The 16,054-nt window shown below is 37.0% G+C and overlaps 1 protein-coding gene across 1 annotated transcript in view; it reads left to right on the top strand.

Annotated features, from left to right (window-relative positions):
- Nucleotides 1-1,299: 1,299 nt before the first annotated feature.
- The window catches only part of LOC138692633 (lysine-specific demethylase 9-like), a 227,415-nt gene continuing 212,660 nt past the window's right edge, over nt 1,300-16,054 (top strand). The window contains exon 1 of the mRNA XM_069815701.1: nt 1,300-1,774. The gene's annotated coding sequence lies outside the window, so the exon portion shown is untranslated. The remainder of the gene's footprint in view (nt 1,775-16,054) is intronic.

The raw sequence follows: 16,054 nt of genomic DNA, 5'->3' as shown, positions 1-16,054 counted from the left end.
TTCATACTCGTGGGTTTTAGTTCGAACTTAGGGTTAAGATACAAATTAGATTTACTCTAAATGTTATTTAAGTGATCGTGCTTCATTTAATTTAGGATGCTCCCTGTTATTATTATTATTATTATTATTAACTTTTAGTTTTTATTATCTATTATTATTATTATTATTATTAACTTTTAGTTTTTATTATTATTATTATTAATTTATTACTAATTGTATTTTGTTATTAATTGTGTTTATTATTAATTGCCATTATTGAGTGTAGTTACCACTGCCACCGGGTATATACCCATTTGCAGTGTGAATAAATACACATACATAAATGAAAGGATATAGTTAGACCATATGAGGAAACAAAGAGGAAGGCAGAAAATAGGTGAGATTGGAGAATGCTGAGTTTGCAGTGAAAGACTTGTCCTTGAACAGAACACTAAATGAATTAATAGTTAAAACGAACTTTTATTAAATTCCCATTTTCTAGGCCTATAATGATTAAAATAAAGTTACTTTAACCTCATTAGTGATTATTATTCATTTATGTGCATAATAATGACTTACTTACAAATGGCTTTCAAGGAACCCGGAGGTACAGTACATTGCCGCCCTCACATAAGCTCGCCATCGGTCCCTATCCTGAACAAGATCAATCCAGTCTCTATCATCATACACCACCTGCCTCAAATCCATTTAATATTGTCCTCCCATCTACGTCTCAGCCTCCCCAAAGGTCTTTCTCCCTCTGACTTCCCAACTGACACACTTTATGCATTTGTGGATTCGTCTGTTTGTACTACGTGCCCTGCCAATCTCAAGCGTCTGGATTTAATATTGCTAATAATTACCCTTAATAAATGAATATGCGAATCTCGGATCCAATGGCCAGCATAGATCACAAAGGACGACCGATCAAGATCTGTTCTCTTCGGTAAGAGGCTGTCAGATCTCAGTGTTATCTTCTACGCTACATTAGTCTTTACGGCTCGTCAATGTTGGACAATTTCTTCAGTTGAATGCATTTTGAATCAGATGGAAAGATCACGATTCGTACAAAAATACTCATGTTTTTATACAGATATACAGTATAATGGCGATGGCCTGTTGTTGGAAACGAACGATGATGTTTTGCTACAGTTTGCTCGGGGAGCTGAGACCAGCGAGAACGTTATGCGCGCTGTGAACCGGGTTTTCAGCGGGAGACCTTGACTCGTTGCTGTGGTTTGATGCTTCATACAGCAGCTGGAGCAACACACCAAGTAGGGACTCGGTACTTCTTTTATATTCAGTCCGCTTTGGATTTCCTCCGCGATAGTTGCATTTACTGTGATCGCTGTGCGGTGCACCAGCTCCGTCTTGTGATGTCAGCCTTAGTACGCACATGCTATCGATTGTGTCTGCAAGTCTAATGTTTACAATCGACAAACCGCAGCCGGTAATGCGATGTTTAGCGTTTCCCGCTGTGTGGCGTGACTAGGAAGTATTTGTGTAAAAAAATGTTCCGTTGTGTTGCCAAGCCTCAAAGCATCTTACTGCGTGTGAAATTTCCTCGTGAATAGTGTCTGTGTTAGTGCAATAATTGTTCCCTATTTTGTATGTTCTGCGAATTTGTCTCCGGTGTTACACGTAATCTTGTTATTTATTTGGATGGAAGTTACAAAATGAAATTTTATCTACATTGCCATGCTAAGGAGAACTACAGCTTGAAAGCAAAGCACGTACCGCCAACGACTATCACTCCGCCCGCGAAAATGGAGCATAATAATGAGTAGAAAAGCAGGTAACGTTTTATTCCTAATAACATAGAAATAAGAACACCCGGCCTTTTCGTGGCTGTTGTCAGGAATTATTCTGCCTGCACCTAATAACTTGCACTGACCAAGAAAGTCGACATTTACACGAATGAATTCTTGAAAGCTTACCGGAGAATAGTCCCTCTCGATATTATAGTCTATTTATATTTTTGATAATTCTACAGAAGAACTAGACTAACAGAGACTCCATTTTTTCTTTAACAATTGAGGGGCTCGGGCGTAAAACATGGTAACTGATATTTTGGTAAAAAATGAAATAAGTAGTGTTTAATATGGTATCTTACATCTTGCGTGTAATCCAGTAGTTAGTTTTCCATCATCTCAACAGATGGCAGAAGTATACACATTTTACTCTCCTAGTAACTATACAAACTGTTGCATGTATAAATATTTACCTATCTAATAACTTCAAAACACTAAAACGTCACGAAGCCTTCAATTGCGTAGTATTACGAATAGTATAGAATACTAAGCACTTGAGTTTACTTTCTGGCACCCAATAGTTTCCATAGAATAACCTACAACTACTCATCTGTTGTATTTTTAGTAATGAATGGATATATCGCCGCCTGTTGTCCACATCAGACGTCACGAGCGAACGGATCATTATTTAAATGCAACACACGATTGCAAATTATGTCGAAATACGTCCTATTTCGACAATAATGTGTACCTTCACTACGACTAAAAATGTTTCCTTGCTGGTGCTTGCTGGCGCTCAACACCCATTCTCCAGAAATTTGCACCTCCACTGGCATTAAAATTGCTTTGTTGCTGGTGTAGTCCAGACCACCTCAACCTCTCCAGCAAACTTAAATTACATATCTCACCAGCACGTGCCATTATGGCGACTATTTCGTTTATATGACGTCATTTCATTTTCGACCAATGAAGTGTAATGGAATTTTGAATTCCAACCAATCACAGTCACACTTTGCGATAATGTTTGCAGCTAGATTTATCGCTATCAATTTATCGCATGGTCGTTCTTTTGTTTAGTCGTTGTCGCCAACTGTTTCCCCGTAAATTGAAATGTTAAAAAAAAAATGGTATGTTTTATTTAACGACGCTCGCAACTGCAGAGGTTATATCAGCGTCGCCGGATGTGCCGGAATTTTGTCCCGCAGGAGTTCTTTTACATGCCAGTAAATCTACTGACATGAGCCTGTCGCATTTAAGCACACTTAAATGCCATCGACCTGGCCCGGGATCGAACCCGCAACCTTGGGCTTAGAAGGCTAGCGCTATACCAACTTACCAACCAGGTCGACCCGTAAATTGATGATCATGAATACATTAAGATGTAACTATACGGTTAAACTTTTCTTTCAACTTTAAAGCAATGAATGCAAGATTGATATTTAATATTTATATATATTTTTTTCGCAGTGAAGACGACGTTCAAAACGGCGCACCATGTAGACACAAAATCTTCATGCATCTTAATTGAACGTACTTTTTGATTCTTTCAATATTCTTCCCAGATTGCACGCATACGGGATTGGAATATTGGACTGTGTAGATGCAGCTTTAGTTCCGTTACACACTACAGCGAGAATGCGTTTGTCAAGCTATAAAAAATGCTTTCGTGTAGCACTGATTGTAACGGTCGAAGTAAGGCACAGCTGACATTGGTCCTGCTTCCATAGGTAACTTAACATATAAATTGTAGCCTATAAAATTTGTATTTTGAGAATGAAATGAAACAATTAATAAAAAGTCAGATGTTCAAATTTATGTAACATCATCACATATCAAACCCAAAGACTTTGAATAGTAATAATAAGGTCTTTGATTAAACTACCTTCCGTATGGCGTAATAAAATTCGTTAATTAATTAGGCCTATCTATTCAGAGATGGCTTCACTGTGTAGCAACATGTCTCGCTGTGAATACGTAAGCATTGGTATATAGCTGTCCCCACTGTTACTGTTAAATTAAATTATGACTTCAACAGATAATGAAAATGTATTTATGTTATAATAATAAGAGAAAAGTGTAGTACATGTAATTAACACTGTTAAACCTGTATTTCGCTTTTCGCAATTGGCATTACTGAATAATAACATCGAATTTCTTTATTGCAGTAATCGATATTCATCTACGAGTATTGCAACTTCACAATGTCTAAATAGGTTAAGTATTCGTTAATATACAATTATTAACATTTTGTGATCGAATTTTAGGGATATACTGTATTATTTACATTTTTATTTTATTCACGAAATAGTCCTAATAAATGTCACTCGAGGTCTGAGATTTCCCAGATAAATCTCAGACCTCTCGTGACATTACTACAAATAAAAACCATACATATATATTACGTACAACAGATTAGTCTCTGAAAACTATTGGGCAGGTACCGGAAAGTAAAACCATGTGTTTGGTACTCAATGCTATTCGTAGATCCTCTCATTGAGATTCTGGCTGGTATGTACAGTAGTGGCAAGAAAAAACCGGACCGACGGAATAATCAAAGTCCCCGAAATGAGCCACTACGCATGCCACGCCCGCATTCACAAGATAGCGAGTAATCTATTGAAATTGTTGTAGTTTCGACTGCTGACGTATCCCATTTAGAAAGCCACTAGAAAATAAGCTGGTAAAATTCATGTTCTGGGAATAATAAGTTAATTAAGTAGTAAAATACCGCTGTAATCGAAAAGTATTGGGAATTAATTTGAATAACGAACAAAAAAAATGTTCCTTCCCAAGCAGGATTGGAACCACAAAAGTCTTAGTTACCAGTCTATCGTGGCTCTATAGTGAACAAGGCTCTGAAATCACCTACAAGGGTCGGTCCGGTTTTTTGCCACTACTGTAAATAATCGTACATTTGTGTCAGAGGAAGAACAATTGTTTGTATTAGAGATAGGTAAAAATAGCTGGAACAGTTTTTTTGAAACTGTTTCACAATTGAAACTGTTTCAGTACGAAACAGTTTCGTGAAATAACCTGTTCCAACTGTTCCAAAGAGTGTTAGACTGCTCCAGTGATCACTTCAACGTTCAGCATGGTTCCAAGAGGTAAACAGTTCAAATTCTAAGCAGTTTCCCTCCTCTTTGCTATCTGCAAAGGCCACTTGTAGCGCTATCATCAACCTCCAATCGAAAGTAGATAATATAATATAATATAGATTTTCCACACGGCCTTCGTGCAACAGTATGTAGTACCGCGCAATTTATTTGTACGTTCAAATTCCCTAATCAATCCGATATTAATAATTATTAGCAGCCCATTGATGGAAAATATGTTTATGGTGTCCTGACATGGTGTTAATATACCGCAAAAATATTATCGGATGTCTTATCGTTATTAAACTCTTTTAGAGTTATTTGCGTTATTTTTACTAAAATCGATTCATTTTTAATTGTATTTATTTGCTGTACTCTTTAACAGTAACCTACGAAAAATGACTGACTTTTGTAGTCATAATACTCTGAACAGTTGATCTAAGGCGATTCAAATGCTTTGAAACATATTCTTGAAGCAGATGAGAAGTTGAAACAGTTGGAACACTTTCCACTGAAGTTGTAAACATATTCTTATGAAACTGTTTCTTTGAAACTGTTATTTTGGAACAGTTTCGTTCATGAAACAATTACAGTCGAAACTGTTTCTTAAAAATAACAGTTTATCCCATCTCTAGTTTGTATGCATCTGAACTCTGACTACTGTAATATGTAGCTAGTCGGCGATGTTTGCAATGGAGGGGGAAAGGAATTGGCCACCCTACTCTCCTGACCTAGTTGCCACATAAGTGGTGCCTTCTTGATATTACTTGTGAGGTTCAGACCTGTCTTAGGACAGTTGACTAAACAATTATTCGTAGTACGCAATTGTTAAATAAAAATGGTCCCTCTTTTGATCTAGTTCTTATGTTGAATTACCTTAGCCTACTTTTTAAAGTAGAAACAACATTAATATACTTACCCACAAGTAAGTCACACAGATTGACATCAGAAGAGTGAGCTGGATACAATCCCGCGCACACTGGCCATTTACACAGACCCATTATACTAGCTCCAAATTTTGATGTGGGAGAGAAATGACAGGTAAATTTTGACATGATCCCTCTCAGTCGCGATAAAGTTTCTTAAATATGCCGTAAATCTAGGACATGGACCTCCACTTTACATGTATTCGGCAAAAAAGCCGTGCTAAGGATTTTTATCGTCCTTAAATGTTCATCGTCATCGACCAAGTTCGAACACATGATCCTCTATTCTAATGATAAACGTGGTTACTGCTAGACCACCAAGGACGATTACCTTAATGATAATTTCGTCCTCAATCCCACCCTTTATTTCTTCCAGAGAATCGCGTCAGTTAATTCAGCGAAAGAAATTAAATCCTTCAAAATTCTGTTGTAAAATTGGTCCATTATTTTTAGGATTCACTATACAACGTATCACCTCTTTCTTGCCATACAGTGGAATTCCGTTCTAAAGCCTAGACTTAGAGTGTTGTTCTTATGAAATGTCCATAGAGACGAAACCAAATCGCGCGGGAGATAAAATCTGATGCGGATCAATTTCTTAATAAAGAGCACACTGAAGTATCCAGTTACAGCATCTGCCCAGCTGGCATGATTGCGGGGATGCAGATGATGAACAACTGTGGTTCTGTAAGATTTAAATCCAAGAAGTTTTATGACTGTCCTAGAAGAAGAGGGAGGAATTCAGTCTTCTTGTCTAATCTTTTTCTGGACTTGCTGGACGTATTCTGCACTCCAGCTCCAATTTAATCTGACTCTTCTGTTAACATTCGACGCTACCGTCTCCTTTCCTTGTCTAAGTATGTAGTACAGTAACTTATTTTATTCACAGTCCTGTATACTGTGATCCTATTGGGATGGACAAATATCACGAAAACTCTTCTTTTTTTTGTCCCCAATCAACTAAATTATCACGAAATTATCATACATAATTGAAGAGTCCACTGCAAGAATGATGGATGTCATTTGGAATACATTTTGCAGGAAAAGCAATTGGAAGTTTGAAATGCTTAGCGCTCTAAGCTTAATTGTGATTTTCCCATCATTACTGGACAATGACTATCAGTGTTAATGCCATATAACTCTGTATGTACATTCTATATGTCTTAAGCTATGCATTGACAGTCTTGGTTCATTTTCGACAAGAAAGTGACATCCATCATTCTTGCAGTGGAGTCTTCAATTATTAATAACTTATTTTACGCGTTTTGTAAACTTCTAGTATACGACACGTTTCCTGTGCCGAACAAAGGTGCTACCGTTACTAGGCCAGTTTGCAGGCTGTTTCGTAGTTTAAAAATCGCGTTACCATTTAGATATTAAATTTGTACCCACGTATTCACATTTTGTACCAGTGCGCATGTCAAATATGCGAGACCTCTCTCTAGAGAACTGTCTCCTCCTCAAATATGAGAGATATCTGTCTTGGAAATTTCTTACAGCCTAAAATAGAGGAGAGTTTTCAATATTTTCTGTGATAATTTAATTATACATTTTTATTGAATTAAAATTATGATTCACGTTACGTAATTATGAATTCAATACGAAACGATTTTCGTAGGCAGGGGAGAGTTAAATATGTTACCGTAATTTTAATAGACAGTGTGTGTTCCCATAAGTTAGCTTTTATTAATTTACTTTTCCATTCTATGTAGTTAATTGATAAGTTAATGACGGAACTACACAGAATAAAAAGTCAATCAATATATTACAAATTTTGCCGGAATAATATATTAGAACAAAACTGAACGCAGAATGCAGAATTCTAGGATAGTATAGACATAACGTACAATATTCAAACTCGATGACACGACGTTAGTTCACATTTCGATACGCTGTCAGAGTAAAGGCTGGTCCACAATAAATAGGGAACGAGAACCAGAACGAGAACCGGCAACAAAGAACGTGAACGTGAAACATTTTTATTCACAATAAAATCCCTCTATTTTGATGGAAATTTCGCCTTTCCACAAAAAGAATTCCTCTAATAAGAAAGAAACTTTTGCTAGTTTACACAGGTATTGATATTTCTTCCGTGCCTAAAAATCTTTCAATTTTCCCATTGTCCACCAAAAGTCGCCAACCCTTAACGAATCTAGTTGTTTCCTTTAATCGCTATGGAATTGGACTACTAAGGTTTTCATATTAAGTTTATCTCAACTCGAACGTGTGTTTTTTTTTTTTAAGTTCTGAAGTTCCACAGGCACAATGTCACATGCTTTACACTAAGTTTATACTCATTTTGAGTTCACACTACTCACCCTTTAAATTCATCACATATAACCACGAAACGCAAAATTAATTTTTTATAACACGTCTTTTGAGATGGAAATAATTCACAAACCATTTTCAATATTCTTGTAGGAGTTCTACTTCTAGCTTAATTTTCACTTCACTCATTTTAAGTGGAATGGTACTACATTCACAAAACAACAACCAGTAAATGAATCGCACACGACGCAAAGAAACCAAAGTTATGAACAGTTAACAATAAATTCCAATATATATATATATATATATATATATATATATATATATATATACTAATTAAAAATATTTAAATATCCCTTGATCGATGAGAAATTTCTGAAAAATTCTCCCTTTCGTTCACCTGAAAAATTCCTTGTTCAGTGAATTTATCTCTCATTTTGGCAACACTGTTCGGAATAGTCAGACTGAACGAACCCAAGAGATTAGTAGTAGTATTTAGTAGTATTTATTTATTTAACCTGGTAGAGATAAGGCCGTCAGGCCTTCTCTGCCCCTCTACCAGGGGATTACAACTATAACATGAACAATAAGATTACAATTAATATTAAATTTACAATTACAATAAAAATTAAAGTACGACAAGAATACCTGATTAATGAAAGCTAGACATTTTATCATAGAAGTTAAGAACAAAGAATATTTTTGTATTTACTAAATTACAAATTAAACCTACAATAACAAAATTCTATAGTGATGAAATTACCGGATATTGAAATATTTTGTGATAGATTAAGAGAACTATTTACAAGAAACCATGTCTGAACGAGTCTCAATTACTGATTAGGGACCTCTCTGGTAATATCTATCAACCCTATCTGTCTGTCGTTCCGGAAGTTTAGAAATGTTAAGTTTCAGGACACAGTAGAATACCGAAAAGTCTATTTCTGATGGTTTGTAATACTTAAGTCTGTTACTGAGAATTATCTCAATCTTCGCATGTTCTTTAAAGCAGGTATGAGCAATATAATATCTTTGATCTTTCGAAAACCAGAACAATGCTCAAACCAGTATTTTTAGAGAACTTATTGGTCTAAACTAAAATAACGCGATGGCGAATCCGCAACTTCCATTAAAGTAGCCCCCTAAAGAAGCGGATGATAGCTCAGTATTGCCGGAAGATTGTACCCGACAGAATGTAATTTTTATAGGATATCGTAACTCTCAGAGTTTGTAATGCTCTTCACGCTGGACAGTGAACAGATTGACAAAGTTATCTCAAGAAAGCAGTAATTCTTAACCGTTTCTAGTGGTGAATCGACGTTCCAAATTTCCCACACAGTCGCCAAGAAGTAATGAGGGCTATTTACTGGATCAATTAAAACATATGTCTAAGATCAGCACAGTAAATGACTGCGCACGATATAAAAACTCGCTACGTATAGACATGTCATATAAGATATGACCAAGGCTTAGTACGGGGAGGAACATACGTTATAAGATCATTTGCGACCGTTACAACGTGAATAGCTTCTTAATTTGAGGTCATGCGTGTAGTTGGTGTTTCTAGAAGCCTTCGGTAATCTACCACAACCACAAACAAGGAAAGGAGCGCTGACCGACATGTGTAGTTAAGAGAATGAAATACAATAATTGTCATTTTATTAGTCCGCTCGGTTTGCAACAACTTTTGTTAAGTTAAACATGCAACCATAATTAATATAGTTATTATTATTACTATTATGTTATTAATATTATTATGCCTATTATGTACATTTCTTCAAACTATTACGTAGAAGAATAGAGTAATTATTTTTGGAATAAAAGGTCAAAGAACTTGAAATTATTCAAGTTACCCCGATGTACCCACGTATACGCGCCGGCGGAATCGAAAGCGAATACTTCTAATAAAACTGGAATGGAATGGAATTTCTGGTGGGGGAACTATGACCCAGCACTGCGACTTTTCAGATCTATTGCGCTAACCCTCTAGCTAGGTGCATTTCCAAACCCACACCGACTGACTATACTAAGGTTCGCTGCGTACTGTTGTAAACTGATAGCTTGGCCGGTGTTATGCGTGAACATAGAATAGGGGTTATGTGGAGTGAGTCAGTTTCTTAGCATATTGAATGAGGAAGGAGGAGGAAGGAAGATAATTGCATGCATGCTGACGTAAGTTATAACTAGGGAGCGGATTTTTATGTGCTAATAATGTAAATATATTTATTTTTATGTCCTAAAAAGTACGAAAATATTTGCTAAAAATAAAATAAAAATATTTTTCTTTAAATATGACAAAAATACCTTACTTAGCTTGAAAAAAAAATGTTACTAGGTACTCAACAACCACACTTGAGTGCTAGTAGTTGGCCGAGAATTGCAGTGAACAACAAAGGTCATCTCCAAATTCTCCATCACAAATGCATGCCGATTATCTCTGAACGACTTATACTATGGAAACGGTCTTCCCACATCACAGGACGTCAGACGTGCATATTTAAAGAGAGGAATGTCACAAACACATACACCGTCAATTTCACCTTCAGGCACATCCTCCAATACTTGAGCAACTTTACACATTTTTTTTATATCCACTGTTTTTCCCAAACACATTCTGGAATTTGTCCCTTAGTAATTGTGCTTCTGAACTTGGTAGCGAGTCTAGTTTAATTTCTAAGGCACGTACCTCCCTCTTTCAGGCAACAGGTTTTTGGATGTTTCGAGTTTTTTATGGTGTCACACAAAAAGCTTAGATTTGCTAATAGGGAAGCAGTTTTCTCTTTTCACTCTTCCACTCACAATAACATAAACTACAATGTCGTTATTGGCTCCATTACAATATTAATGTTTTTGTAATAGTATACTGCGCAATATGCTATGACCGCCCAAGCTCAACAGTACTCGGCGTTCGGGAAATGATTTAGAATGATGACGGAATGGAGAAATGTAGACGGAATGATATAGATCATAATAATATGGGGAAATGGGAGAACCCCAAGGAAGACCCCAACTACGACCTTGTCCGACCCAAATGTCACTATGGAGTTTTCAATGAAAATTCCCAGGCCTAATCGGGACTCGAACTCGGACTGCCTGCGTACAGGCTTAAGATCATTCAGCCACTCTAGCACAAGAACTACGTATAGGCCATTCATTATCTCGTGAAACCTGAGAAGCTTCCATCCCTTTCTACGCTTCTACTTGTAGCTAGTGGGCTCACTTACCCACCATAAGATTCTTACTGTATGCTACGGCACACGTAAGTATTTTATTTCACGAGATAACGAATTACCTATAGTGCTTATGCAGACTACAAGTTGTTACTAAATTAGGCAGGTAGTCAATTCTAAGGTGTACATCTTTATAATATGCATAACGTGAAGTGACATTACATACGATTATTGTCATTGGCTTAACATTGTATCGCTGAATTTACATATTTATATATACCCATATATTTTCATAAATAATTATGGGTACATATTTATATTACATACATATCTACATATTTACAAATTGCATATGGGTAATATAACTGTGTCTATAATGTATCTACAATTGAAAAGTCGACTTTCTAAAACACATTTTCGAAATGGGTTACGACATGAATTTAATTTTTTTCCCTATTCCTATATTCTATAACTGACTGTACCATAAACAACTGGTGTTTGTTTACTTGTTAAACTTCAAACGTTGAAAATTTGGAAATGCCTTACAGTAGGGATCAGAGTGCTGCATTGCAGTTATGTTATGTTATGTTTTATTTAACGACGCTCGCAACTGCAGAGGTTATATCAGCGTCGCCGGATGTGCCGGAATTTTGTCCCGCAGGAGTTCTTTTACTTGCCAGTAAATCTACTGACATGAGCCTGTCGTATTTAAGCACACTTAAATGCCATCGACCTGGCCCGGGATCGAACCCGCAACCTTGGGCATAGAAGGCCAGCGCTATACCAACTCGCCAACCAAGTCGACTGCATTGGAGTTAAATCTCTCGCTTGAACTCGGTCGAATGTCGCACCCTCGAGTGAGATAAGATCGGTTGTGATACGCTCGTAATAAATAGAGGCTCGGTACAAGGCCATCTCACCGACATGTCTTATCTTGTATGGAAGGCGACAGATAAGATACACATATGTTTTGCTCACACGGTAAAAATAAAGCTTTATTTTCTGCGTTTATGACAAACGTCTAATGGAACGTACCAAAACAGTAACATGAAGTTATAAATAAAATAGTATGAAAAACTTCGATATACAGTTATTATTGCTAATTAATTATTATTCAGTATTTGATTTACCACATATATAATATGATAGGTCCATACATAGTGTTCCGCCTATATACTGCGACAATGTAGAAACGTCTTACAAAATATTATTGATATAGCAGTAGATTAATAACAATATTTGTACAGAGATAACGTCGCAGAAAATATAACAAAACGAATAATCATGCTGTACAACTGATACGCAAAGATTGATACACTAATTATTAGGGATTATTATTACTAGAAAACTTGATACGGTTCTTGCATTATCGTGATTGTGTTCTCCGTTTAATTATATATATTATTTGGAGTTATTAAGGGGTAGTTTTGAGATAGAAATTATTTATTTTCTTTTATAATAATTACAGTTACATCCAATAACAATTATCAGATGTGGCAAAGACAAAATAACTCCTGTGTGTGTGGGGGGGGGGGGGACATTTACCTACAACATTTATATTACATTTTAAAACAAGTTTTGTAGTTGTACAATGGAGAGGTTAGTTAAACACTGCATATTTTTAAAATGATAAACATCTATGGTGTTACTACACAGTTCATCACTGTAACAAGAACGAATGTCTAACGCTCGGCTTATACCGTTCGAGGATTTATTGCTCGCGACAATTTTACCCATCATGCATGTGCGCTACCTATCGGATTATGCTATGAACTACTTGGCGCTCGAGCGAAAACGTCCGATGCAGACCTCTGGTAGGGATTTTTACGATTATCTTGAAATGAAAACTTGTGAATATAAGGCGTTTTGAATGTCGTTACCTCAAGTATGTGATATGTGAGAGAAATATATGTTAATAAATTCAGTCTTATCGCATAGCAGTTTGCTGCAATGTATGACCATACAGATTTTTAAACTACCACGATTTGAATTCTGAGACTATTATTTCAACCAAAGTTGTGGGAAAAAAAATTGAAATATGAGAAATCATCTGTCTTTACATTTATTCTGTCAAAATTTTGCACTACGCTATGATCTTGTCCTTCTAGTTTATATTTGATGCCATACATAACTGAATAACCTAGATTTTTGCAAGTAGGACTGCCACAAATTTATGTTTTACAGCTACAGCTACTTCAACCGTAGCTTGGCCTTTTTTTTTCCAACAAATTATTCAGCAGTCTAAGGACTTCTGCCATTTCTATTTTCTCCGATTCCAAAACTGTAATTTTTTCACAAATATCTGAAAAGTCTTCGAATACTCAACAAATCTTGATGTAGCTGTTCTGAAACGAGACACTTGGCCACATTAATCGAAGCACCTTCTTCACTTAAACTCATTTTAATACTCGTATATACACAATCGAATTGATAATTCGTAGCACAAGGATAAATAATACTGGTATATTATAGTTCGACATGAAAGCTTTTTTCCTTTTTATTTATCTCTGAATTTTACAACATGTTGGTGACCTACCTGTACAAACTATCATTTCACAGAACTCTCTGGAAAGCTCACTTTTGCTGTTCGGTTTTGGTTGTGACGTGTAAGACATGTCTACAGCATCCTTATTTTCCATTAATGGAACATTTTTCTTATTGCATTTTCGTCTTCTTGTAATTAAATGACAAGACTTGCATTGAATTTCTTACTGTCCAGTTGAAGACTGTGATCCCAAATCGCGTTCAGTCCATTTTTATGACTCGGCGAGTATCCATGTGACATGCACAAAAATACTAACTTTTGTGCGAGGATTGGTGTTGTTTTGGGAGAGGTTTTTTAGTAGGTTACTTTACGACTTTTTATCAACATCTTAGGTTATTTAACGTTAGAATGAGATGAAGATGATAGTGCCGATAAAATGAGTTCGGGACCAACATCGAAAATTACTCAGCATTTGCTCATATTGGGTTGAGGGCAAACCCCGGAAAAAACCTCAACCAGTAACTTATCCCGACCGGGAATCGAACCCGGGCCACCTGGTTTCGCGGCCAGACACGGTAACCGTTACTCCACAGGTGTGGACTTTTGGGAGATAACAATCTTAAAATATAACGATACAGGTTCCCAACATAGTCATATATACAAGTGCTTCAGAAGTGATGGTAAAAAATTTAGGGATGAAAATTAAAAAGGAAGACAAGGAAAAAACTTCCAGTAAACTAGAGTCCGCAAATTAACCGTTTAAATATATTGCCATTTTGTGCTGATTGGGACTGCTGAATATTAAATACTAATTCCAACAAAAATAGTGACAATTTTATTTAATTTATCAATCACGGGACACTAAAATTCATAATTTTGCCTTCCACACTACAAAAATATGATTAAACATGCACAAAAGAAACATTTTTGTTTGAACAAGAGGAAAGTTTGTGGATAAACAAGGTACAGTACAATATGAACATGTTAAGTGTAGAATTTTTTAGCAGGTGTTCAAAATGCTGACCATGCACTTGAAATGCATCTGTGTAGTCTTCTCCGCAAATACCCGTGAATGCGCTCGAGCAGTCCGGATCATTCTGCATTTGCTGGAAGTATCTACAATCCGATGCTTCAATTCTTCAGGTATAGTGATGTCTGTTGTGTAAACTAGGCTTTTTGCATAACCCTACACACAAAAATCCGAAGGATTTATATCCAGTGATCTAGGTACAGATCCTCCTCTACCTATCCACCGTTCACCATATCGTCTGTTTAGATATCGTTTCACCTTACAAGGAAATGGGATGGGGAGAGTGCGGCATACATACGAGCATGAATGTTGTCGCTTTATTGTATGCAGTCGCTCGGTTCACTGGCTGCCTCAACCAGCAAAACATGGCATTATCTCGGAAACGATTAATTTGCGGACCCTTAATTTTTTTTCTTGTTAGGTGGGAGGGAGGGAACATTCCACGCAGTACGATCTGAGGTCTATTGTACGCCCTCTATATGGGATGAGTTGCGTGCCCACCGATCCTCTACGCTCACCGACCTAACCACTACAGCCAACAGAATCCATGTACCTCTCCTGCTTCGGCAACCCCCAAGCCTCCCTTAACGGTCCGAGGCGGAAGTCCTCCCCCGAGAAGGTCTGCCCCGGGCTCGGTGCAGAAGCTATCCATCATCGTATGCATACAATCCACGGAGGCCGGTCAAGGAAGCCAGCAGCTTCGGAGGGCCGCCTGTAGAGCGATCTGAAAACCAAAAGAAGTAACGGGATGATGAATGAAAGGATGATAGGGGAGGAAAGGAAATGGCGAAGATGAGTGGGGTTCCAGTCGCGTGATAAAGTTACCTGATATTTATCCTTAGGAGTGAGAGAAAAGCCCCGAAAAAACCTCACCCAGGCAACTCGTCCCGACAGGGAATCGAACCAGGGCCTGCTGGGTTCGGAGTTAGACTCGCTAACCCCTCAGTCACAACGATGGACGGACCCTCATTTACTGAAGCATATTTGCTTCTCTGCAATTTGCTGATCACCTCTAAATTTTTACCATAACTTTTGAAACACTCTGTATGTGTAAATCATAAAATGGCGAAATGGACTGAGCGAGGTTTGGGATCACACTCTTCAACTTCTCCAACATTTTATTTAATATTTATTCGTTAGAACACATCCTATTCCGCTGTATGTACTGAACAATTGAACTCCCGGTACCTTCATATAATACCGTCCCCTGTACGTTCACTGTATTCGGTGGTTGTTTTACGCTGATGGTAAACAGATACTGCATGACATAGACAAATAGTCACAACCTATGCGCACATAACTCCCTATTTTTTTTGTCATTGTTCCGAAACCACCAGTCCTATTAATAAGTAT

The sequence above is a fragment of the Periplaneta americana genome, chromosome 17 (assembly GCF_040183065.1).
Source record: "Periplaneta americana isolate PAMFEO1 chromosome 17, P.americana_PAMFEO1_priV1, whole genome shotgun sequence".
NCBI classification, from domain to species: Eukaryota; Metazoa; Arthropoda; class Insecta; order Blattodea; family Blattidae; genus Periplaneta; species Periplaneta americana.
The sequence above is the reverse complement of the archived record's forward strand: the minus strand, read 5'-3'. Positions and strand labels throughout refer to the sequence as shown.